The sequence below is a fragment of the Hippichthys cyanospilos genome, chromosome 3, assembly GCF_059441005.1.
Source record: "Hippichthys cyanospilos isolate Australia breed blue-spotted pipefish chromosome 3, RoL_Hcya_1.0, whole genome shotgun sequence".
Lineage (NCBI taxonomy): Eukaryota > Metazoa > Chordata > Actinopteri > Syngnathiformes > Syngnathidae > Hippichthys > Hippichthys cyanospilos.
The window spans coordinates 26,355,980-26,383,243 of NC_142371.1; the positions used below are offsets into that span (position 1 = coordinate 26,355,980).

Genomic DNA, 27,264 nt, shown 5'->3' on the forward strand with positions numbered 1-27,264 from the left:
TTCAGATTTGGGCAAATGTGTGGTTAACTTTTTTTGTTTGTTTGTTTGTTTTCACAATAACAGGGATATGAAGCTCAAGCAGGCATTGGTACACGACAAACATAAAATTAAAAAAGCCGCTCAAGAACACTTAAAAAAATCCTAGCATCCAATGAAGAGGCGCGTATTTTTCTGACAACGAACTAATTCTGGCCAATGACGAGCGCTGGTGGGCGGGGAAAGCCTTGACGCACTGAGGCTCGTGATTGACGCAAGCTTTGTTGCTAATTTTAGCACCTGGCAGACGGAGGCAGGAGGTTGAAAGGGAGTCCATTCATTGTACCGGGGCGGGCCCTACTATTTCAGCGGCTCAATTGTGAAGCGGCCAAGCCAAATATAGTCGTAGACAGGTATTTTTAGCCTCCCCGCGTGTCCCCTTTTGCATTCGAGCGAGGCGATACGGGATACCGACTTGTTGAAAATTCAAAGTGAACGCACGCTCGGTTTACAGTCAGCTGACGCTGCCGCTGCCGCCACACTCGCTAAAAGCAACTGGACAAAAGCGAACGCAGCAGCTGTCGAAAGTAAATCTCGCCACCCTTGAGTGTCTCTGAACGGGGACCGGTGTTGGGGAGCGCGGCTCCGTTCTTTGGGCATGTCGCGCGGTGAGCTTGGGAGACGCGCAAGCGGCGGCTTGAGCGACTCAATGATGGTCGGTGCTTCGAGGAGGGAAGCGTCTGTTGTCAGGTTTGAAGCGCGCAGACTGCTCCCAAAAAGTTACGTGGTATTTGTTTTTGGGGGAAAACCTCACACTAAATAAAATGGAAAGAGGGCTGGGTGATTGTTTTTGCGATTTAACACACCATTTCTCCCCAAGGTCCTCTTCCCCTGTATTTTCGACAATTACAAGCAATACATTTTTCTATTACAACAGACTACTGCATATCATATATATCATTTTCATGGGCTAAGACGCTAAAATTCAAGCAAATAAACTGTTCACTATGTCAACAAAATTCCACTCTACACGTGTGGCATAAAAATGTCCATCCAATCTTCCATCCACTTTCTATAGCCGCTTATCCTCACTTGGGTCGCTGGCAGAGATAAACACAATTTGTTTGGTATACACCTACTATATATATATATATATATATATATATATATATATATATATATATATATATATATATATACACACACAGAAGAGGCACTCAATGGCATTAAAGTGGACGTTCACATAGGGCAAGTTCCTTGGTGGAGGGCAGTAATTTATGTGAGAAGTAGGCTATACTGTACAGTATACCACACGTTTACCTAAGCGGCAGAAAAACAATGCTAGTGATTTGGAAGATGGCAGGCAACATACATGATCACTATGCTGGGTAGGATCCCCATTGAAGTCATACACAACATCTCTCAAATATTTCAGAACAGTGAATACGTGGCAGAAAGGTAAAGGTATGTTTGAGTGAAGTCTGAAGATGCGTATAAAATGCCCTGTCAGCTTGATTTGATCTCATCTAAACTTCTCATCTTGATATTTTAGAACTTGCTGTTCTCTAAAAGAATATTTGACGGCAACATTTGATAGACAAATTGACCAATGCATTTGAGGAATACCCACTTCTGTGCTTTTCTGTGACTGTCTTTCCGGTGCTCTGTCGCAACCTCCTGGTGACATTCTGTGACTCAGTGCTCAGTGGCTACTTCCTTGAAGTGTGTGTTGTTGATTATTTGTTAGGTTTCATCATTAGCCATAGGTTTAGCAAAAATGTATAAGTCCATAGGTGCCAATTGTTGTGAGTCAGATACCCCCCACTTCAATGTGTGTCGTTCAAGCATGCAATGAAAACTCCAGAAATTCAATATGCATTCTTCAGAATTGGCTAAGCTTGGCTGTGACACACTTTGTAAGAGTGTGTGTTTGCACGATTCGCATCGGTCATGGTCTTTGCCTGCTGGATTGTGACCCAATAATTTTCAACCAAGGCACACTTAATTCCAGATTTGACAGTCATAATCTTTTGCATACAATAATGACGTATAACCACACAATTTGTCCACTGATTATGACCACCTTACATATCTTGATTTCTCTCATTAAGGCATATGCATAGATCACATGTCCTTCTTTGGTTTGTCGTGTTCTTTTCTGCTTGCCTGAAGAGTTGTAAAGAATTTATTAGGACACCACATACAAGTTTTTATAAAAGGCTGGCTTTATTTTGTAAAAGAGCCTTTTCATGTTTGTACTTAGAGGACATCTGCGCAAGCATGACCCTGCATCAGTTCATGTTCTTTCCCCGAGGCATGTCTCGGTCATATAGAGTCAGACTTTGTTTGTGGGGCACAATTCGTTAATAGTTTGTGTATTTCACCTGGATCCTCTTTAGCTGCCTCACCGGTAACCTTGCCATGATGACGTGTAAATCCAGATTAGCCCGCACCATTATTCCGCCAGACCTGTAGTAGAGTAATATGAGATTATGACCATGTCCTTAAAATAGAATAAAATGTGCTGGTAATGAACAGTGTTCCCCTGCGTTGAAAGTCAGCCAGGGGTTTTACGCACACAATGTCGGGTTTGTTAATTGAAAAGCCGTTGATCTGATTTGAACGTGCTTGATCAAACTCCAGTTTGGATTTTCCATTATTTCTCTCATGTGAAGCCAAAAAAATGGAACATTCAAAAGGTGATTTAACATTCCTTAATAGACAATCCAAATCCAATCTAATCCAGATTTATTAATAGAGCGCTTTTTCAAACAACAGGGTTGACCAAAGTCTTGTAAAGTATTTTCAAAACAGAAACGTGAGGTGTTAAATTTTTTGTTGATAAGATGGCAGTTTTATTTCCTCATTGGCCCCAAATGGTTCTACACGCAATAATATTCGATTTCAGCCATTTTCTACTGTGCATGTTCTCATTAGGACCAAGGGTGAGCTGTAACACTTGACAACCGACTTTGGGGTAGCACATACCCTTGGAATGGTTGCCAAACAGTAATTCATGCAAGACTCCCACATATTACAGATTGAAAGTCACATTTTTTGAATGTGCAAGCAAGCGTTAGAACTGTGAAATATGGCAAAATACATACCATGCAAAAAAACATTTTTTTTTCTTTTCACAGGTCATTTGGACTGGACTTTCATTGGAGCGGGATAAAAGTGAACTTCACTGAAAAGCGTGGTGAGTTCAATTGTGGCCCGCATATTGTCACAGGTCAAATCTATTTCCTTTGCAATGAATAACATCCATACCTCAATCCTTGCCAGCCTAGTAAAAAGTTATTTTTCATGTCTATAGGAATTGATGACAATAAATTAATACCTTGATGTGAATGACAGTTCATTCATTCGTCAGTTGTTATTAGCCATTGTATCCATTTAATGCACTAATTTAATTCTGTGTGGATATGTATTAAATATGTGAATATTTGTGAGTAGGAATTAGGCATGTCCAATTGTTAGCTGTCAACCAGGTTTGACTGCAGAGTCGCTATCTTCCAACAAGATGTTCTACTCCTCAGTCTAGTATCGGACACATTTGAATAGATTTCTTATGTCAACATTTGACAGCTTTAATGCTTCGCAGAAGAAGGAATTGGCTCGCCACAAAGATATACTGGGATGTTCCGCCAATTACACTTTCTAAGTAGGCCCATTCTTTTTTTTTTTTAATCCATCACTCACTAAGAAAGCTGATGTCACAACAATTTTTAGTTTTTAAGTATAAGCGCCTTGTCCTTTGTTGGTATCACAGCTCAAGGGTATACTTTGATGGGCACAGCTGGCGGCTTTGGTGTCTCTCTAAGATTCTAATTAATGACAGTGTGATAAATCCCTTTTTTTTCATGAAATAAATTGGTGACCGAATGAGATTGTGGGGAGTTGTATTGATGTAGGTGATATGTAGTAGCAATATAATGTATAATATCAACTTTAACATTTCATTGGTTGGTAGCTCAAGCAAGATGGTGTGTTTTCCTTGAGAAGGGGTTTTGGAAATGGCAGGACTCCACCCAACAGGGACGTTATGTTCTTCTCAATCAAAAGTGATCCTATTAACACTAACATTCAAAAAAATAATTTTAAATGTATTAATAAATACCTGGGATGTTTGGACTCCAAAAAAAGACCAAAATAACTAAAAAGAAAAATTGTGTGGGATGTCTCATGAGATTGAGTCAAAAGAGAACGAGACGAGATTTCTGAAAAATTTGTAATGTCAAATAATGCTAGTCTAGAAAGTGATTTCTTTTTCCTGAGCAGACTGCATGAAAATTAATGATCTAGTGTGCAAATGTTAATGTAAAGGGAAAGTCAGGCTCATTTTTCAGCTGCAGCTGAGGTCTTTTCTCTAACTGAATGAAATCAGTCACGTTTAACTTGATAACAAAATGCATAGAGCTTGTGTTTGCAAACTGTCTTAGCCACCAATTTTTGACCGTTTTTTGCTCTCTCAAAAAAACAAAATAAAGCCATACAGGCGATATGAAAGTAATTGGAACATCCTCTATTTCTGTAGGGCTGCAGCTATTGAGGATTTTGGTATACGGATAACAATAAATAACTCTCTCCCCTTAAATTTTGGTCAATGACCTGAAGTGACAACAAACCCACAGAACACACATTTCAGTCAGCCTGTTCTGTTCAAAAGTGATCCAAAGGAGGGGCACGAGTGTCAGGCCGACAGCATCAAAGTCTGCCGTCATTTATGTCTATTAAACTGCCTTTGAAAAGTAATCCAACTACTCTTGCAAACCTATGTGGCGCACGAGGGCTGCTAGCTAGTGGCCAATTTATGCTAGATGCTGTGCTAAACTCTGGCAACAGGCACTTTACAACAAAATGTCAACATAATTTAATTGTTTTTATTTTGCACCCTCAATAGGTAATTGATTGTGAATTCAAAACAACTTTGTGCTCTTTATATCGAGAGTCACGATTCGCGACTCACTCCTGGAGCAACAGTTTATGGAGTAGAAAAAGTTAAGAGTTTAAAAGTTAAAAGTTAAGTTTCCGCTGTCGGGAAAACTTCAAAGTAAAAGAAGACCATGGCATTTATGTAATGCAGCATAATAAAATGCAGCGTAGCGTCCCTTGTACTCCATTACAAAAAAAAAAAAAAATACTGTACAGCACGAGACCTTTTACTAGCTCTTGCCCCATCCCTAAATGTTTGGGATTTAATGATTAACAATTCCACACAATTTGTTTGAACGCTCAATGATCATCCCAAGTAGTCCAATTTGCGGCTTTGGCTTGATTAGAATTAATTTGGCTTTGTCAGTACCAAGTACAATTTTAATGTAGTGCGAGAGAAGTGTTTTGCACCTACGCACTATTCAGTCGTGTCAGATTTACGGCCAGGACAGTTTCCTCCTTCAGACCAAGAGTCAGTTTGTGAGCCGTTCCAGCATCTTAGCAGCGGACACACAGCACCAAGATGCAGTGAACTCTGGTTTATCGCAGAGCACGAGTGAAAAGTGATTGTGTCACTTTGAATGAGGCCTCTATGTGGATTGGCCAAAGCGGCAGCACTCAGCACTCCGGTGACACCGGAGAGCGAGAGAGCACAGACAGAGGCGGAGGGGGAAACAGAGGAAGGCTTTTATCTCACTGTCACCAAATCTACTGCAACTGTACGTCAGAGCACAAGGAAGAGGAGGGCGTGCGGGGGAGGGGGTTACCGTTGCGGTGGCACATTGCTCAATGGTGGCATTCTTCCTTTTCCGTGGACGCACACACCCCGGGGGGAATCCCCCACCCGGGATTGCCCAAGTGGAGTAACGCAAGCCACCCTTGCCTTATCAGCCCAGTGCCCAAAGACAGGAGAGGGGCGAGAGGTGTTTCCATGAGCCACGACGCAGGCGGACGTACAGTATACTGCACTGAGCCATTAGTTGATGCTATCGCATGTTTTGGTGCTTTCCTCACCAGGGTGCATTTCCACATGGAGTGATGCAAAGTCTGCGTAATGTTCCGTCGTCTTCTCCCCTCGCTTGTTCTTTGGCAGATTTATCACCTTTCTTTATTGTTACGCTGGTAAAATCTAGCCTCGTGAATTAGTTATTCAAAGGTTGTGTAACAGTGTCAGAGAGACCTCCCCCGTCCTCCCACTTTGGGTGCACACCTTTCTCTTCATTGTTTTTGCATACATATGGAGTTTATGAGTGTATTGAAGTTAAAACTGCCACTGGGCAGATTTTACCTCATGCCATGGCTTCATTTGCATTGTTTAAAAGAGTTTATTCAAGGAATGTCATTTTTCCTATCGAACGATTATCCTGTATCTTAATACTTAAAATTGGGACTGTATTCACTGTTTCATGTTGTGGAAACAAAACAAAAATAAAATATGGAGTAAACTAAAATACAGCTGAAGATTTAGCTGTCCCAAGCACTGCATCTGAAAAGTAGCATTATTTACCTCATCTGTCTCAAACAAATCTTAGACTAATATTTGCTTTGAATATTTGCTTCACTTTGCTCTGTATTTCCTCAAATTATGCATGCCAAGCAAATGAAGGAGAACCTCAGGCTCAGTGATTTAAAGAAAAGATTGGTTTGCGATAGTTCTGACAAATGCTACAATCTCAGGGCGGCTCAGTGATTGAGTGGTTCGCACGTCTGCCTCACAGTTCAGGAACCCAAATTCAAATCCACCTGGCTCAGGCCTTCCTGTATGGAGTTTGCATGTTCTCAAGCACGCATGGGTTCTCTCCGGGTACTCCCGCTTCCTCCCACACTTCTTGATTTTCTTTAAACTCTGGTGCACAAGTCAAAGTGTAGTAACATTTACAAGCATGATTCAAAATTACATTATACCATGATAACCTTAAAGGCTATTTATTCCACCAATAATTCTCAGGCTCCATAAATGCTCTGTAGCCTATACTAATGTGCATTTTTTGTACGCAAATTTGAGTATATACAGTAGGCATTTTTTTTCCATATTTTTTTAGAGGCTTAACTGCTTTAAATTGAGACTGAGGACTGCCATGATTACAGTTCGTATCCCAAAATGATAAAGTGTTTACTTTAGACCAGTGCTTCTAAATTGTGTTTTTCAAAGCTCCCCTAGGAAAATCTTCCACACTCCGCCCACTCCATTCGCTGACTATACATTAGATTATCATCTATAAAAATTGTATAAGTATACCCAAAAGAATATCCTTTTTAATATTAACAAAAGAAAAAATGCTATATAAACCAAATTTCAACAACTGTTAACTACTTTTTTGTCCAACAATGTTTTTAAAGGTGACAGTTTAGTCCAAAAAAGAGGAAAAAAAATAACAAGTGCTGGGTTGTTATCTGGATTCTGCAAAGCATGGTGATGAGCAAATCATCAGGAGTGATGGTTGAGGGGAAACATCAAAAACAGGCTGGATTGTAGCTCTTCATGATTGCACTTGGCCACCCTTGGTTTGGTTGGTTACCAAAAGCAGAACTTGAAGCAATCTTGCTCTTGAGCAACGGCAACACATGGTTGGATGACACTTTTAGAGGTATTACCAACCAACCCTAAATTTGCGGGGGCACGGGATAGTCTTTGTAAGGGAAGACCAGTGAGTCACTACTGTGTACGCAGTTGTTTAAAGGGCATTTTCAGGGAGACTGTAGAAAGGGGAACACACATGACATTGTTTTGTTATTGATGTCGAAACACACAACTCAGCCTCCCACTGAAGAGGATGGTGGTGACCTTAACGCTTATGTGGTATTTTGGTCCATTTTGGATCTTCTGATGATGCAGTAGAATGCCACACACTAACCGTTACATGTTGTCTGGCTGTTGGTACACTGAAGGGAGTGAACAACTTTTAAGTTAGTGAATCGATTATTAGCTGTGGTTGAATGAAAAACTACTCACACTCTGTTCACTGTGATCTATTATTTACAGTCATAATTAAAGCACGGTGTTTATTTATTTATTTATTTTTTTAAGGTCAGCTCGGTTGGATGAGTGGTCAGCACGTCCGCATCACAGTTAAGAGACCCGAGTTCTCTCCGGGCACTGTGGCTTCCTCCCACACTCCAAAAAGAGGCATGGCAGGTGTATTGGACACACTAAATTGTCCTTAGATGTGGTTGGGGGTGTGAATGGTTGTTGGTCCCATTGTGCCCTGGAATTAATTGATAGGCGACCAGTTCAGGGTATCCTCCGCCTACAGCCCGGAGTCAGCTGGGATAAGCAGCAGCAACCCTGCGAACCTTGTGAGGATAAGCGACTCTAAAGATTGATAAATGGATGGATGTTTTTTAATTGTCTTGTTCTATTTTATAATCTCTAACTTTAGGCTTTCTGTATCTTGATTCGATCCATTTTCATTCATTGGGCTCCTTGTGCGCTGCCAAGGGGGGAGCAAATGACCCCAAAAGTGTTAACATTTAGGCTTAAAAGTTAACATTTGTTGAACTTGTACACACACACACACACACATATATTTGTTTATGTTAAAATGGATACTCACATTTTTAAATAGATAATGATCTTATTAACAGTCACGGGTGATTTTTTTTCTCTTTCCTAAGAGGGGTTTTGCAAAATATAGTTGAGAAGCACTGCTATTCAGAAACTGTGAATGTGACCGTCTACAGAATTTACTCATGATTTTCAAGCTACTGTATGTTAAATGTTAGTCAGCGCCCACACTTGCTTTCATTTTAAGGGGCTCTGATTCACCTAAAATAAAGTCCAGCTGTTTGAGTAGTGGTTTGATGACGTATTTGTAGTATTTTTCAACACAAGCCATGATCCACAGAGAGCTTCCACATCAATACAAATATAATTGTTCAAAGAAATCCGTCTGAAGAACAGTACAAACGGTTTTCTAAGGTATTAAATATACCAATGAACACAGTGAAGGCAGGCATCATAAAGTGGGGAAATAGATTGAGCGTGACATGGCTATAGGAGGCACGGGACACCTTTTGAATGTCAAATCAGTTTCACCACAATTCATTCCACTCCCCCAACTCCAGCCAAAGTTCAAGTATTGTCATCATAGAACTGGCTTATCTTGTTGAGAGCAATGATGGGATTTTCAAAGTCCTTGTTTCACTCGGCACATGGTATTCAACACAAAGAATGTTTGTCATTTTGACATCGAACAATGTATTGAAGCTAAGTATGTGACTGCTTGGTTCTGTTCTTCCCAGTACTGTAAAACAACCTCAAGGTATACCCCAGACCACGCTTTCCTGCCGCACTATAAACTGGACCCTTTTACAATACAAAAGGAACAGATAGACTTTTGTGATCGGCCTCTGTGTGTTCTTAATTGAACTCACAGCTGTCAGTTTGTTTTTCAGTTTTTCTGGTATGAGGATACCCTTGAAATAGATTCATAGTTATCAATTTATCACTAAGTTTTCTATTATTGCAGACAGGGTATTTTATGCAATGTTTTAATATGAGTACTTCATCACGCAACGATGCTAACCCTTAATAAAAGTCATTTGCTTTTGAAAAATGTGTGGTTAGAGTTTAATGAAACTATTTTAGCAACTTCCCTACTTAGACCTTATAAAGCAATTGATCTTAGATAACTATCCTGAATTTTCCCTTACCCAAAAAAAAGAAGATAGTAAAATCCAAGTTTAACAATGAAGAAAAGAACTAGCTTATCTTTTTAATAACATGCAATAAATGTTGTGTCAAATTTTGATCTCACTTTCATCCCAAGCATAGCTTGGTGGGGTGTCTCAAAGCAGCCACTCAAACCGGTCCACGACACATCCTTCAACACAATCTCAGCAAGTTGAACAAGCGGTTAGTGTATCAGCGAATGCATTTAGTTGATTACGCGCTTGGATAATTACAGCTCTCTACCTTTCAATTGTCACATTCCAATATGTCTTGCATCATAAGGGCCACACTTTCTTAATTCTGGATGTTTATATGCAGCCGCCGGCAACCCTCACTTCAACTTTAATATACAGTGTGTGTGTGAGTATATATATATATATATATATGTATGTATATATATATATATATATATATATATATATATATATATATATATATATATATATATATATATATATATATATATATATATATATATATATATATATATATATATGTATATATATATAGGTTTTCAACTATTTAACTTTTTGTTAAGTATTGTTCATAAATCCACCTGTATTCATCGATAGGTCTGATGCCTTTGGTGAGAATCTACAATGGAAACAGTCATGAAAATAAAGAGGTCTCATTGAATGAGATGTGTCCAATTTTTGACCTGTAACTTTCTCACGCCGACCTGAAACACCCATGAAGGTTATGCTGAGGTTGCCATTTTTTTGTGTTGCAAGTGACAGTCAGACCACATTGGTACGCTGTCTTGTCAAAAGCAAAAGTAAAACTAAGATGCTTATTTTGTGTTAGCACACCTTGTAGTAGCAGCTGGATAGTAGTTAATTTGTGTGAGTCAGGACAGCCCCTCCCAAAAATGATTGCACTCAATACAGTAATTGTTTAGCATGGGTTTTGTGCAGTGGGCTATAATTACTTATACCTGTACAGTACTTTTCACTGGAGCTCATCACATAGTATCTTTTGTTAAGACACCTGCTGTTTTTATATTTGCAACAATGGTATAACATCTTTAACTGTTTATTTCAAGCCCAACATCAATTTTGTCTTTAAAATAAATGAATGAAAAGCTTCTATAGGTTTAATGAGACAGAATGCATTTACATATGGTTAACTAGAGGTATGTACAATTCAGAGGCATGGACAATTTAGCTCAGCTCCAGGCACCTTACGTAGGTTATTTGCCTGTATGCACATGCATTATAGCACTGGTTTATTCAGTTTCTATGGCTGGATAATTATGAACCTTTTATTAATCTGGGAAACAATTTTCAGTACGTTGCTATGTGACCCTATCCAAACTATAAGAGGCACAGTGGATATACAAAAAAAGAAAAACAGACACTAGACATATGGGAAAATGCACTGCCTATCGGGGCACTAAAGAACAACAATTAAGTGATGAGTGACGTGTGTTTTTTTTTTTTTTAATTGACATTTTTTTTTACTTGATTGACGTTAATTTTTTCGTCTGAGTTTTTTTTTTTTTTTTGTGTAATGTCAAGCGGGTGATCAAAATAGCTAGGTGATCACCAATAGCCCGCGGGTGATGCATTTAAGCACCCTTGCTACTTCATATAGGCATATGAAAGGAGTTGGACTACTTTCAAAGGCATTTCAGTAGATGTCAATGACTGAACACTTTGAACACGCTGATATCCTGACAGTTGCTGTTCCCACTGATCACTTTTGAACAAACCAGGCTGGCTCAAATGTACATTCTGTGGTTGGAATCAACTAAAATTTATGGAGTGGTCTAAAATCGTAGTTTATATTTATGTAAAAAAATGACAATGAAAAATTATTAATGTTGTTTAAAATTAAGTTGAAATGTGTTTGATATATTTATTTGTCACCAAGCAAACCTTTTTTTTTTTTTTTTTAATCTGAATATCAAAAACAATATCTGCAGCCCTACAGGAGAAATATAGCCTGCTCCGATTACTTTCAAATCACCTATGGCGATATTTTGGTTTTTCGGTTCAAGAAAGGGAAGGTACAATATTGGCAGACAAGACCAAGACCATTTGTAATCACAGAAATAAAATTACACCATATACTGCAACTAACATGAGCTGTACAGTATAGTATGCATTCTGTTAAACTATTCAGTAAAGAGGAAATTTCTCAGCTGCAGTTGAAAAATGAGCTTGACTCTCCATTTATGTTCACATTTGACTGCTGCCTAAAAAAGTAAAAGTAAACTGTTTTGAAAACTGAAAAAAATCATATGAACAAAAATCGCGTTTCGTGGACTCAATCCTGTGAAACATCTCGTCACGTGGGATTTGTGTCTTGTTCTATCCATAACAGATACAACATATTGTAAATGACTATACTTTAAAGCAGGGGTGTGCACACTCGGTCCACGAGGGCTGGTATCCTGCATGTTTTCCATGTTTCCTTCCTCACACCTTATTCAAATGATCACCCGATTAGCAAGCTCAGCAGAACAACCCTGATCATCTGAATCAGATGTGTCGGCAAAAAACAACTGAAAAACATGCCGGATACCGGCCCTCGAGGACCAAGTTTGGATAACCTTGCTTAAAAGTACAATACATAACTGTGTCTCCCAATTCTGACACTTGAATGTCATTCAAGCTAACTCAATTTTGGACAGCGACGACCTGAATTTGCAAATTCACAGATAAGGAAACAGTACACTCATCTGCGGCCAGTGGTTTCTTCCCCCTGTGGGTTTGATTGTGAAACTCCCAGAAATCCTTCGTGTGAAATCAGTAAAAATAAAATTCCATAACGATAGTCCAGGATGGAGGAGTGCCAAATTGTTTCTACTGATGCTCAGCCAGCTGCATACCTGCAGATCAAGTACTTAGCTTGCCACTCCCCATGACTCTAACCACTCATTTATTTAGCGGGAATGCAGTGGCCATAAAAGCAGTTACAAGTTGTTGCTGACATCCGATGTTTGCAAAGAATCCTAACGTTAACTCTAATTTTCATCATCATACAGAATCGGAGTGAGGTTTGATCAGTTTTCCCAACAAAAGGCAGCAGCCTAGCAGAGGCCGTAACCTTTTTTTTTAAATTTTTCATCTTGTGACTAAGTGATGATACTGTAAATACATAGAAAGTTGCATCCAGACACTGCTTGTTTTGTATGGTAAACCTTGTTGCCCACATGGGCAAAAATAAGTGCTTCTCGCCATCATCTGTAACAGCTCATAATCAATATTTATCTAATTACGATGACAAAAAGAAAAGGTCAATACTTCTGATAGTGTTAAGGTCTGAAAAGAAGACTATGCTGGACTTCTTATTCCAACTCTGCTCACTCAAATGATATTCCTCAATGGACTGTCATAGATTCTTTGTGTTGCTACAGAAATAAACGTCGGCACATATAGAGTGAGTTTATTGCCTACTTGCTACTGGCGGCTAAGACTCGGGCTGCTTTATGTTACTCTGACTCACTGTTGTGGTATTACAAGACTTGGTGGACCAGTGCAAGCTTGTTGGTGCTTAAAATGTCTTCTTACAAATCCTGTAACTTAACCTCGAGATCGACCCTTGTAGTCACTCTGCAACACAGTTTTTTTGGAAACAGTTCAGACAGTGAACATTATTGTCTTTGTAAAAATGGATTTTAGCATACTGTGTAACTGATTTGGAACATTTTATTTTCCCCATGTCTTTTGTTTTGGCTTCTTCTATTTTGCCACACGACTGGAAGCCTAAGCGCAATGCCTGTTGGTTTGGCTGAGTTCCAGTGTGATGTTATTGCTCACTTTGGCGTCACTGGGATGAAAAACAAAACCAAAGATCCGCGACTATTTTTAATTTTAGAACCTAATTAGTAAATAAAAGCGGCAAAGCCACCATGCACATATCGTTGAATTTAAATATTTGAAATGACAAATATCATGATAAATATACTTACAAACAAACTCATGGAGCTAATTGCAATAAATAAACATTTCTCCCCAATTACTGTTGCTTATTTCATATTATTTAGTGGAAAACAACAAGAACAACAAATGGAACAATGCCACACGTGATGCTGTACTGCCCTCACCAACTTTGTGGAAACCTTTTCAGTTACTGGTTCAGTCATCGTTTTTCAAATTAAAAGCAGTGTTTGCTGATGTCTCATTTTGAACAAACAGAAGATAAACAGTCTGCTTTCACGAAAGATGACATCTGAGGAATTTTTCATTTTTAGGTTAAATAAAGACTCCAAACTCAATTATAGTTGTTGATTAATTTTGCTAACTGACTTAATGGCCATTCCTTCCCCTCATTTGAATTAATCCATGAATTTTGACAGCTCAAAATCTAACATATCATACGTAATATCACAGTACAGCTGTACCACCCTCAGGTCAGCGCAGGACAAAGCTCTAAACTCCAACTCACCTTCACTTCACTGCACCACTCGCCTGACTCTAAATTACACCTGTCCGGTTATCTGAGGAAATCCTGTGTTGACTTCTCCTTAAACCTTCCATTCACTCCTTCCTCTGTGCTCTCTTTCCTTTTTCCCTGTCTTTTGTTTCCCCCCTCCTGGTCCTTCCCTCCGTGAAGGGGAACTTCCACTGCAGCCTCGTATCCAGGAACAGGCTTCCACTGTGGAAACAGCCACATAATACTGCTCAAGTGTACTTTCCAAATGGGGGCCAGGGAGAACACACACGTGCACATGCACACACACTCACCCCAATTACAGTGGGACAAGTAAATGCCCCTGGCCACTATTTTGAATTGGCATGGTATCTATGGACTGTCTGACAAAGACTTGGGACCACAAAAAAACATATATATATATATATATATATATATATATATATATATATATATATATATATATATATATATATAATGTATCCATCCTCTTGACTGACGCAACAGTGAATGTCTTAATGTGTAACTTTTGATTCCACGATGGCTAAGCATTGATGAATTGTGCAGAACACAGTCTTTCGTACAAACACAGAAACACAGAATCACAGAAAGAGAGACATCAGAAGACGCAACAACCAAGACACAAATCCAATGACAATGAGTTTAACAGGAGTTGGTACTTGATGATTACACATACTGTACCCATACTGTAACCTACAATATTCTCCTTTGAGAAGCCTTTGCAGGATCAGTGAGTGTGTCTGTACAACCTTTTGCCCATTCATCCAAAAAAGCATTTAGACAGTCTTACTGGAACAAATATGTCCATCTCCAGAACAATGTTGGATGTGCTGTTGCGTTGCGGTTTTCTAGTGAGCTGTGACAAAAACAGTATTTTTTCCTTTTCAAATAAGGGCAAATTAATTGAAAGACAAATCAATTCATTGGTGAATTGTATTGTAGTGAGTAATTTGCAAAATGTTGCATGGCTTTCATTAGGTAAGTTTTATATCGATGTGCATTTTCCAGCCAGAAATGAAACGAAATGAAATGAAATGAAAAATGATGATGTCACACAGTCTAACTTCTGGAGTTTCTGAATAAAATGTTATGTGTTTTCAACATAATCAACAGGTTATTGTTTTATATTCCTGGAAACAAAATAACACTATCGTGAATTTTTTTTTCATAGCATTCCTGATTATATTATATACGTTTACTCCTAGATTGTTATTTTTCGTAGTGTGTAGTTTATTTAAGTAGATAGTTTTACGTAAGAAGTTTATTTGCTCGGTTAAAGTGTTAAAGTGTAAGATGTCAACTTGAGTGTCTCCTTTATTTTGGACTTAAAACCCTCCCATCAAGGCAGCGGAATAGTGGAAACTCCTTGGGAATGGGTTCCATGGAATGTCTGGGCAAGATTCCTTCCGTCTTTGCCCCAGTGGAGTTGACTCTTCACGTACTGTTAGATCATCATTGCACATTTTGAAAATTAACCACAGAGCAGTCAAGCTTAGTACAAAAGCAAGAAAATGAGTATTTCTCTAGACTTGGTCTCCATATGCCATCGATACGCAAGCTATTATAATGAGACGAAAAAGCCATGTGTCAAAATGTCATACCTTGAACTTGTACAGCTGTAATGATAATAAAGGCTATCTATCTATCTATCTATCTATCTATCTATCTATCTATCTATCTATCTATCTATCTATCTATCTATCTATCTATCTATCTATCTATCTATCTATCTATCTATCTATCTATCTATCTATCTATCTATCTATCTATCTATCTATCTATCTATCTATCTATCTATCTATCTATCTATCTATCTCTCTGTCCGTCCGTCCGTCCGTCCGTCCATCCGTCCATCCATCTACCTATCTATCACACAAAAAATATGTATTTGAATAAACACTACTTTCCATTTATAGTCTAAGATATAAGTGGTGACACACTGTCCTTAAATGCTATGCAAAAGAGTCTGAAGTAGCTTTCTTTTTTCTTAACTTTGTAGTGCAATACTAAATTCCTTTTGTATTTTTTGTTGCAGTGTTAATATTTGAACTGTACACCATTCCTTGTAATACCATGAATCATATTTCTTATGCCTAAAATGTTTATTTTTTAATGACAATTTGGGTTTTTACACTACTAGATTTTGGTCGTAATGCCAGGGTTATTATATTTTTTTATATTCATTATATTCATTCTATGGATTGGATATTCCGTATTTTTTTTCATTTTGCCTTTTTTTGTAATTGAATAGTTTTAATTAGTTTTCTTAACATTTTGGTTAGTTTTTTATTTTCATAAGAATGTTTCGTTTAGTTCCAATTTGATTAGTTTTAGTATTAGTTGTGGTTTTTGTAATATATGGCGTATTTGTCAAGTGCAAGGTTTAAAAAAAAAAGAAAGGTAATCAGTAAGTATCTAAGAAATTAAAGTAAGCTACAATGTGGGTGGTACTGGTTCGATTTTTTTTTTTTACGTTGAGCTTGCTGTAAAAAGTTTGAGAACCACTGTTATAGGCCACAAAAATATGTAATCTAGGGTAACCATGGCAAGAATGGAGACACTATTCTCCTTATTACTAGCTACTGCACCGTCACTTGGATTAGGAAGCTGTTATTTTAGGAACTAAATTGCGTACGTCTGTATGATAAGTCATTTTCTTTTTTGCCACTCTGACTTCTTATTGGCTTTTATTTTCTCATACGGTTTTTATGTATCTCTGCCTTCTTCCTCCCCCAACACTGGAATGTAACTTCAGAACGACCTTGTGACTCATCTCTCCCACACTGACCACACCGAGGCTGTGCGGACCTACTTTCTTACGCAGTAGCGGCACACACTCAAAACTTGACACACACTCTCGCTGACCCACACTTTTGCGTCACACACTCTTTGTGGTAACTACCAGACAGCTGTTCTTGCTCAATGGACCTCTTGGCCATGATGTCAGAGCATTAATTTGTGTGATTGGGTGACGTTGGACGGTATCCTGTGTGTTGTGGTTGTGTGGGAGTGTCAATGTCATAATGGGTTACAGTCAAAAATGGAGGGGTCAAAAGTTCTTGGACCTCTGTTTAATCTTGCCATTCACCACCAGTTGGAAAAAGGTGTTTTCCTTTGTTAAGTTGAGACCCATATTTCTGAAAGTCGAAGGTTAAAGAAGTTAAAAGGAAAGTTATTAGCCCTAGTTTGGTGAACTGGCGTATGAGTGCTTGGCACTATAAGGCGCACCTAAAAGCCTTAATTTTTCTAAAAAGCTAATGGTGTGCCTTATAATCAGGTGCGCCTTATATATGGATCAATATTGAGATTGGGATTCATAGATGGGGAATGAAGTGATAAAGTAAGCTTTACCTATTACTTTTGAGTGTTTACAGTTGAACAAGGTTGGTCAAGTTGACTGAGTTATTATGCTATTGAGATTTTAGAGTTATTATTTGAGTTATTATTGTTATTACCTTGAGTATAACAATGTTTTGATTGAAAAGGTTTGAAAATATGTCATTAATTGAGGGTGCGCCTTATAATCCAGTGCGCCTTATAATGCGGAAAATATGGTACTTTTTCATGCCAATGCAAGTCTAATTTAGCATGTTTGTGAATTTGATTGACCGTCTACTCCAAGTTTGGGGTGGTCCGGTCTTTGAGAGCCACAATCCAGCCTGTTTTCCATGCTTCCCTTCAACCAATACACGCTGATGAGCTTATCATTTGAATCAGGTGTGTTGTTGGAAGGTTGTTTTGAGGCTCTTGGGGACTGGATTTGACCACCCCTGGCCTACACTTAACTGGGTGTTCCGGCCGACGCAGCGAGATTTGTCCTGTGGTGCAACTGCTAATTTGGTTACAAAAAGTAGACCAGTTTTTTAGACCACCTACTAGCTATTTTGCACCTCGGGTGGTGTAACCATAGTTTTGGTTGATTAGACAACAGACGAAAAGAAATATTTCCATTGAATGACCTACGTCATTGATAATTAACATTTTTTTAGTTAAATATGTACTGAAATATTAGATAACTCTTCCCATGCACAAAGTGACGTCGGGACCACGGAACATACTATTGAGTCAGCGTGTTTTGTTCAAAAGTATCTTCAAGAGTATGAACGGCAAGTCAGGCTGTCAGCATCAAAGCATGCAGAGTCATCCGACTGTCATCACCTGCCGATATATAGCGCTCGAGCGCTGCTAGCTAGTGCCTGCGCTGAATGCTGGCCACAGGCGGCATACAATAAAGTTCTAGCCTAATTAAGTTTTTTTTTTTTTTCACATGCTGAATTGTCGATTAAATGTAATCTCGGGACAAGGTTGTGTTGTTTGTATCGGGTCGCAACTCATGACTCAACTGCCACAACAGGTTGTGGAGTATAAAGGCAGCTATTGTTGCGACATTGTACTTTCCGGTAACAACTTCAAAATAAAAGCCTTTGTGTCAAAATCTCGCCCCGTGCCTAATATCTACACAAGTTTATATGTTGAATATTCTTTTTGGGTTGCCTCCTCTGGTGGCGATGTAATCCACCTTTTTACCTGAGAACACTGTTATCGATCATTCAGCTATGCAAAGGAATAGTTGGTTTACACAGTTCGATTTACAGCAGATAATGTTTGTGTTCGAGTTTAGTTTGAACTAGAATCCTATAGCACAGTGGTCCCCAACCTCTTTGTCAACCCCGAATTGCTCAACGCTTGACGATTTTATGGTGGCCCTTGGCACATAAAATTCAAACTCACTATTAATGACAATTTAATGGAAGCCCCTAGCTTGTTTTTCTGCAACAAGCAGGGACCATCTAGGAGTGACGAAAGACAAAAATATCACCTGAAGTGTGGTGCTTATATCTAGTCGACGCAGTCGTTTTGTTTTTGCAGAAAACAGAAACCGGAAACAGTCTCTCAAGTGCTCTGGCGGCGATCTCAGGGTATTCTGCCATGACTTTAAACCAAAACTTCTTGTTTTACTTAAAAGATGTGAATGTTCTTAAGCAGTGGTCCCCCACCTTTTTATCACCATTAACCGGACAATGCTTGACAATTTTATCACGACCCAGGATTGAGTATACATTTCTTCAAAATAATATACAGATACGACACAAAATGAATATAAAGTGCACATAAAATTTGAACTCACCATAACCCCAATTTAACGGGAGCCCCAAGCTTGTTTTTCTGCAACAAACAAGGATCTTGGAGTGATGGGAGACAATGACACCAAATGTATGTTAATTGTATCCAGTCAATTCTGGTGTTTCCTTTTTATTGCAATCATTGCAAAAAACCCAGCTTCATAAAGTCAGGATGTCGGAAATCTCACACATACTTTTAAGGCCGTCGTCATTAGCAATCTCCAAGAGTGCTGATTTCACCTATTTTGGCTCAAAAGTAGCGCTCAAACTCCTTATTACAATAAATCATTATTTCAAGTAGGACTCCTGGTTTTTCTTCCAAGTTGTAGGCTTTTCTCCTGTTTCTTCACCAAGCCTTTTTGCCCTCCCAACTAAGTTTTCCAAAGACGTCTGTTTCGTACTTATTTTGCTACTCTGTGGGTGAAATTTTGTCTGTCAAGTGACCAAATCAGTTTTCAAAAGCTTTTTTAAAAATAAAATATATTTCAGTCTTAGATAATACATAAAACTGATATAATTCATTATTCCGAGTCCAGTCCGATACCCTGATTCATGGACTGGTAACGAGTTACCGACATGTGGTTGGGGACACCTGCAATAGCAGACCTGACTTCACTAAAGTTTTGATGACTTCAATACATTCATTTATTTTGGTCAGTCTAATTCACGTCCAAATTTCAACATGAGACATCTTTTTTTTTATGTTGTACATCAGTAGATAGGACATCTTCTACAAAAACTTGTTTGTGTCTCTAAACACTAGGTCATGAGACTGCCACAGTGACAAGTAAAAAAAAAAGAAAAAAAAAGACTTTCTTGTATTGGACTCTAAATTACATTTTTTAAAGACAGTTCTACGTGTCTGTGTGTGTCCCCTTTCATAGTCACCATGGTGAAGTCCTAAAAGTCACCATGACAACTCCATCTGCAGCCATGTTGTGTGCCAAAACACGCAACTGTCTCCTATGCATCACCACTGTTCACACAAACGCTCACGGAGTCACTATCGCGCACAACAAAGACACCCACGCGCGCTCCGACGTTTGTGACGCTTTTAAAACGACTGTCAAAATAGACGTGCGGTTTAAAAAAAAAAAAAAAAAAAAACGTGTTCATGACTGTTAAATTGGTATGTTGCTGAGCAGGATCACCAAAACCAGTCCATTGTAGCTTATTTTTATTCCACACGATTATTAAGTCGTTACAGTTTTTCTTTTTAAACAATTAAAAAAAAAAAAATCCAAGTGTTGTGTGGGAGTAAAAGATGCTTAAGGCATGATGTGCCTGAAGGTGATGCCACCCTGGGGACTGTCCCTACCAGCCTACCAACTTACTCACTCACCTCTACCCAAACACATGCGCACACATCTTGCCTTGAGCACATTTTACTCCTCGATGGTCGCCCCCTCCATGATCTCCTCCTATATCTGACCCATTTTTCCGCATGCTCTGTAGTCACCCGCCCTGCCACACGCCCACCCCTCTGTGTTTCCACTGGGGTGGAAAACACGAGTAGGAAAAAATGAGGGGTGGTCTCTATGGAAGATGGGAGGGAGTGGGAGGGGGGAGTATCAGGATGAGTGAGTCTGTCCATTAACCCCCCCAGCGGTGCACCTCAGGAATTGGCCCATGCACTGTTTATTGGAGAGAGTTATTGGAAGGATGGCTGAAGAAACTGCATTCCTTCTCTGTGCTATACACGATACAAGGTCTTTCTGTAGGATCTGTCGTTCCAAGACAGGGATAGAACAGAAAACACATTTCTTTTTTAATTAAAAAAAACAAAAAAAAAACCTTCATAAAGTCCTCGTAAATCCTTGGAGGGAAAAATATTTTAAAGGCCCTTTTGGTGAATGAAACACAATATAGAAAAAAAAGAATAGAACTTCTTTAAAGGGCTGTATCATAGAGTTCAACTTATTCTGTTTTATTCTCTCAGCATCGGTCTCGCCTGTGCAGATAAATATGATTTGCCTGATGACGTTAGAAAGTGAGTGCGACATCCTGACAATTTTTTACATTTTAATGTCAGTAAAATGCCTGTATTTCCTTTTTTCATTCACACCATTGGTGTAGATGTAGATGATGTTGATGGTGAAGATGATGGATGGATAGATGTTTTGTCTCCGGCCGGCATTCAACGACATGAAGGGCCACACGGTGAGAGATAAAACTTCAGTAAACAGGACATTTCACTTCCTGATTAGAAATATTGGTAACATCAAACTCATATTTAATTAGAAATTCACTTGCCAATTCTGCCAAATGTAATTCACATGCATATATTTCACTGTGGAAAGTTTAAAATATCATGATATGGGCAACACCTGTTGTCACGATGCCATCCTCATTGAGCTAAAAAGGGACAAGTATGAGATTTCTCTTTCCCTTCAGATGTCATTATATCCCCTTTTGCATTTGAATATTAATTCATTTTGTTGAAAGAAATGTAATGCTTTTTGACATTTCTGGGCCACTCTGGAAACTATACAACAGGAGCTATGAGCTTGTACTTCTCACCATTCGACGCTCCTACTGTACAGCAGTAACTTGAAATTTGACCTAAATTCTCGAACAGGAATCAAGAAAACAAACGAAAAATGACATAAGATATTGACATTAGAAATGTTTTTGCACTGTCAATTTGAAAGTGCTGGTTTCTAATTTAGTGGACATTAAGATGATCATTTAAATCATTGTTAATTGCGGCTCCATCTCTGAGAAATAAGCAGGCCTTTTCCCGTGTCCTTTTTAAAAAAAAGTCTTTAGATACTACCATTACCTCACGTATTTGAGTACATCGTAAGATGCACCTGGAAAATCCTTTTCACTCTAGGCTACATGTCTGCCATTTTGATTTCTGAATCCTGAGATTCCATTTGAAGAGAGTTGTAGTCCGGTCTGGTCAAGGTAGCGATAACGCCGCCCACTCTCCTCTCACTGCCGCTTGCATCCTGTCGTCTCATGATGTAAATGGAAGTGAGAGAACGCCCACTCTGTCCTCATTGCCATGACAATCGTATGACACAAGTACTGCGAAGACACAGTTTTATCACCACCAGGTGGAGAGAATAACAGAGTAATAAATAGCTCGGTGTGTGACGAGGATAACGTTATTTTGGCTGTTAAAAAAAAAAAGGCAATTTATTGCCTACACGTCTACGTCTTTGAATAACAAGTATGGAGCTTGTTTGGTTACTCACATGGTGGAGGCACCACCAGTGGAAGACAGCGTGGGTGTCTGTGGCAAGGAAGTGTGCACTTTCACTGATTGCTCTCACGTATATCGCGCATCTGTAATTTGCGTATGTGTTAATCCTGGAAAGAGAAGTGAGATGGACATTTCCGCTTTTACTAAAATTAGATCTTCCACTGCAGCTTGCATCACTTCCTCTTTGACATGCGTCTACGCTGTACTGTATAACCCAACGCTGCTTAACAATTTCCTTATCTGGCTTTGTGTGGTTACTGCGTTGTGTGTTTGTTTAATTGTGTGTGAGTGGAAAACGTTTTATGTCACGGCACAGTCAGTGGGCCGGAAAACAGCTGGTGACTCCCGTCAGAGCTGGTGGATGCGCGCCGCGCCGTGTTACAGTATATTATTGTTACTATGTATGTACATCTGTGATAGTATGCTCACAAACATAGACCTGTGTTTGACTTACTGAGAAAGGGACGGAAAGTGGTGTCTCACCACGTGACGTCAATTTCTGGTGTTTTCCAAACCAAACTGGAAGCAGCACAGATGAGGATGTGATGTCATCATCGCCGTCAGGCTCACTTTCTCACACAAGCCTCACCTCCCTCACCACTCCTTGGGAGTTTTCGTTGAGGCTGATTCTATATTTCCATCCTTTTTTTTTCTTCTATCTTCTCTTTATCGCTCTACCTCATGCTGCCCCGTATGGGAGTAGGTGGACACCGCCCCTTTTTTTTTTAATGAATGGGATGTGTTGTTTACTTACTGACAGAGCTATTTTTGTCATTGCTGGGTGATGAGCACACACTGTGTGACCACACCAACTTCCTCTTCCATCGCCCTTCCTCTGCTGATTGGTTTAGCCCCGCAGCTTGATGGCAGTGGCAGTGCGTAACTGAGATGGTTGTAAACTTGTGAGTGTGTACTTTATCTTTTCATGTGGGTGAGTGTTAAGGTGTCTCTAAGTCTTACGGCAGTTCGTGCAGATAAAGATTAAAGCAAATACTGTACTATAAAATGTCGGTTTTGAAAGTCATGTCAAGTTGTGTCATCATAGTTTATTTCCAAATCTGCCTGAGAGAGAGCTAATAACAAAAAATAAATAAATAAAAAAAAGTCTCTACATTAATTACCCCTGCACTTTTTAATGGGACGCAATATGATTGACCTAGGGCTGGGCAGTATGGCCCGAAATTAAAATCACATTTTTCTTTTAGTCATTCGGAACAATTAAAATTTTGATGTACTGTAATTGTAATTTATTGATTTAAAGAAAATAATGTGGAAAATATTCAGATAAAAATAATGACTACTGATTAAAAATCAGTTTTGACAAAACGTTAGCATTCATAGCTTGTGCATAACTTAGAGATCATCCATTTCTTTGGCGTAAAATGGCCAAATAAATGGATGATCCCTTTATATTGGATGATCCCAATATAAAATCGATTGTCCGTAATTAATTTGTTAACTAAAATATTTTTCATGCACAGTTAATACTTCTAAAAACACATTTTCTACTTGTTATTGGCTGAAAATGACATCACTTGTGGTTATAGCTCAGACCAATCATCACTTACCTGCTGGTCATGTGACATTCATAAGCTGAACCATGATTGATTGGTCATTATCTGAGCCTTCGGCAATATGCGATGTCATTTTCAGTCGACAGCCGGTGAAAACATGTATTTAAAAATATTAATTGGAATTAATTTGACATTTTTAAGAATCTAGACATTCCATATACTGATTTGTGTTTTTAAATTAAATGTTTTTCAAATATTTGTGATAAATACATAAAAATAACAAAGGTATAAAATACGGCATAATAACAACGGCATAGTACCAGATTTTACAACAGTATCGGAAAACAACACAAAGCTGTCTTTCGGGGCCCCTGTCAGTCAGGTCCAAAATCATCAACATCTTTTCAATTTTATCCCTGTATTTCAGTGACAAAATTACAATAAATTGTAAAATTGTGCAACTTTTGGGCAATGTATTTCCTGCTGCTGTAAGATTTATACAGGTAATAAATTACCCACATTTAGACAATCGTATGCCTGTGTGCTGGTTGCTGCAGGCATTCTCATCATGGTAACCCTGACATGGACTTCTTCTTCTGTAAACTTAATAAAATCTCATATGCATGAAGTCTTAATTGTGATCTCCAGACAAGGCCTTTACTATACATCCCCCACAGTGGGATGTTACTTCAAGCTGCATGCCTTGAGTGAGGCTCTGCATGTTTAATCAGCATGCCATGACAGATTTGCAGAAACCAGCCACATGCATTGCTTGAACCTTCAACCTGTGCATATTCCCTCACATGCATGACCACACAATGAGGAGCAATATTTGAAAATCAGTCGCTCAATGGTTAAAGTTATCCGCAGCCTATTCAACTGTGGTAAATTCCCGCAAGTCAAACCCCATGAAAATCAGTACAACAAATAAATGCTCGCCATTTAATTAAGCATTTATCATTGCATTACTGTCAGTATAACTGCTACAAGACATGATAAAACAGTAGCATGACAGAGCTTTCAACATTTTTTTTTAGCAGGTTTTGCTTATTTTTGCACTGGCTCCCACTCAGTGCACAGTTAAATATTTCTGTTGCCCAAATTCAGTATTGACATCTGTGCCTGCCTGCTGCCTGAGCATTCGTGTATTTGCGTGTGTGTATTTGTGTGTTTGAACTGCTTTGAGGACATCCAGTTTGAGTGTTTCTCCTCCAATGCTCTTTCCGGTTGAGGAACAGTAGTTTTTCTGTCGATGGGGCTTATGGATTGGCACATTCAGCATCCCAGCCTCCAGTCACACACCCACACATGCAAACACTGGACCAAAGTAGATTCCTGACTTTTTTTTTTTTGTATTTTGTCTGGTGAAATGTAATGAAGACTTAGTTCCCTCCAGTTTCTGCTTACAGGTGGCAAGATTTAGTGGATTGCTTTCTTTCACTCATGCATGATCTATTTTGCATTGGCTTTTCATGCTTTTAAAATCCAGGACTGATGTGATGGTCACAGGGGCCCAATTCCAATTTCAAGTGCTAATCAACCGTTTAGTTAAACCAAATGAGAGGAACATGCTGTCCCTTCAGCAGCAACATCCATGCACAGATTGGCAATACTGTACACAAGATGAGTCATTGACTTTGCATTTTTTGCCTTGAGCTATTCTTTAAGTTGTTTACTCATCCCATGGTGTGTAGGTTGACCAAAGATGTGTATCCATGCATTTTAACTCGTCAAATTCTTATGCAAAAGATGCTTACAAACCGCGCATCTGTTGTCACATCTGTCATCGTTGCTGGATGCACTTGGAATGTAATTACTACCAGGAAACCACAATACTAGAAACGGATGGAAGTTGCTTCTTTCTTTGGGGGATTTGAAATTGGACTGGATGAGAGTATTGTACATTGTATAAATTGGAATTTTCCCTCAGGGACTGCTAAAGTCTCTGGTTTGGGATGGTGGTCTAGCATTTAATTTAGCATTTCATGCATCTCTTTAGTAACATTATATCCCTCTGTCAAACAGTTTCCCATAGGAAATCATGAAAATACCAGTTGGCAAAAGGGTCAATCCGTTATATCATACAAACTGGAATGTCACTGTCGAATCTTTTAAAACTGATGGTGCTGTCGATTATTCCATCGAATGATCCTCAGTTTTTCTTAAAATCAGATGAAGGTAAATGTGATTTAAATTTAAAACAAATAATCGACAAAGATTGAACGTGAGTTGAAGTGTGCTGATAACTACTCATGCTAATCACAATTAGCATTGACCGTCAGAAAACACTACCATTTACTTCACACGTTCTTAATGTCATATATATATATTACACACGTCATTACACATGTAACAGTGTTTTTAAAGTCACTTCCTAACATTCCTGGCGTAAACTTGAGAGTGGATCTGCTCGTTAATTACCGTGAGGTCAATACATTTCTGACTGCTCCCCATTGGTTAAAATGTGAACAGCTAAAACCGAGCCAGTACTTTAGAAATTGTTTGTGGCAGCAGGTTATATTCTTGGATAATACAGTCCCCGTGCTTTTTGGCAAGTTTTTCCTTTATTTTGGCCAGCACCATGTGCTAATATTGTCTTTATTGAAAACCTGCTAACTACTAAATGAATTAAAGCTGCTTTTTAAGAGCTTTTTAATCCGCACTTAAAAGTGACTGGTGACAGTTTGACATATTGCCATTACTTCTTTTGGAAATAATTGTTTTCAAATGAAAAAAAAAAATGTTGACCATCAAGTCAACCAGTATTTGTTTTTCCAATGCATTTGCCTAAAATTCTATTGGATGTTGTTTTCGGTCTCACGTAACTTAAAAACAGCAGAGTGAAACTTGTTTTAAAAAGTATAAAACCTCCCAGTGAAATAATAATTCAACACATGGCGGTTGGCACTGCTTTGTAAGTTATATAATCTTGATAATAGGCAGTCTATTTTCAACCTTTATTTTCCTCTTTCCAGACTCATTATCGACTTGGTACTGGTAGGTAAATAAAGATTTTCCTCCGTGTGTATTTCTTTTTTAGTGACGTCACCCTCGTGTTGCTGACGGAATCTCCTGATTGGCAGGAAAATACCCGTCACGGGTCACGAGGGCCACCGGACGTGTGTCATAGTAAGTGACGTTGCTCACACGTCTTACTCCAGCACTTTTACTCTACACACGGTAAGCCAGGGAAGCCCTCACACACACACATACACAGCCACACTCACTAATCCAATTAGGACATTAGTATGTGGCTTGGGCCTCATTGGACACATGCTGATCCAATTATGAGTGGATGGATTGGCCAGGCAATCCCAGTGTTTCCCTTCTCTAATGTTCTTAAGTGGCACTTTGCCATCACACCAGGAGGACACCTCATACGCACACAGGATTCCCCCCACCCCCCACCCCTTGCTACGTATGTTAACAATCTGC

General features: G+C 38.9%; 1 protein-coding gene across 5 annotated transcripts in view; it reads left to right on the forward strand.

Moving 5' to 3' along the window:
* Window positions 1–268: 268 nt before the first annotated feature.
* The window catches only part of LOC148426578 (alpha-1,3/1,6-mannosyltransferase ALG2-like), a 68,815-nt gene continuing 41,819 nt past the window's right edge, over window positions 269–27,264 (forward strand). For 2 of the 5 annotated variants that reach the window (XM_088411209.1, XM_088411211.1), the window contains exons 1-3: window positions 269–389; window positions 3,117–3,175; window positions 26,870–26,958. The gene's annotated coding sequence lies outside the window, so the exon portion shown is untranslated. Of the gene's footprint in view, window positions 390–487; window positions 564–3,116; window positions 3,176–21,180; window positions 21,265–26,869; window positions 26,959–27,264 lie in introns of those variants that run through there. The other 3 variants (XM_088411210.1, XM_088411212.1, XM_088411213.1) reach the window with 3 other exon arrangements.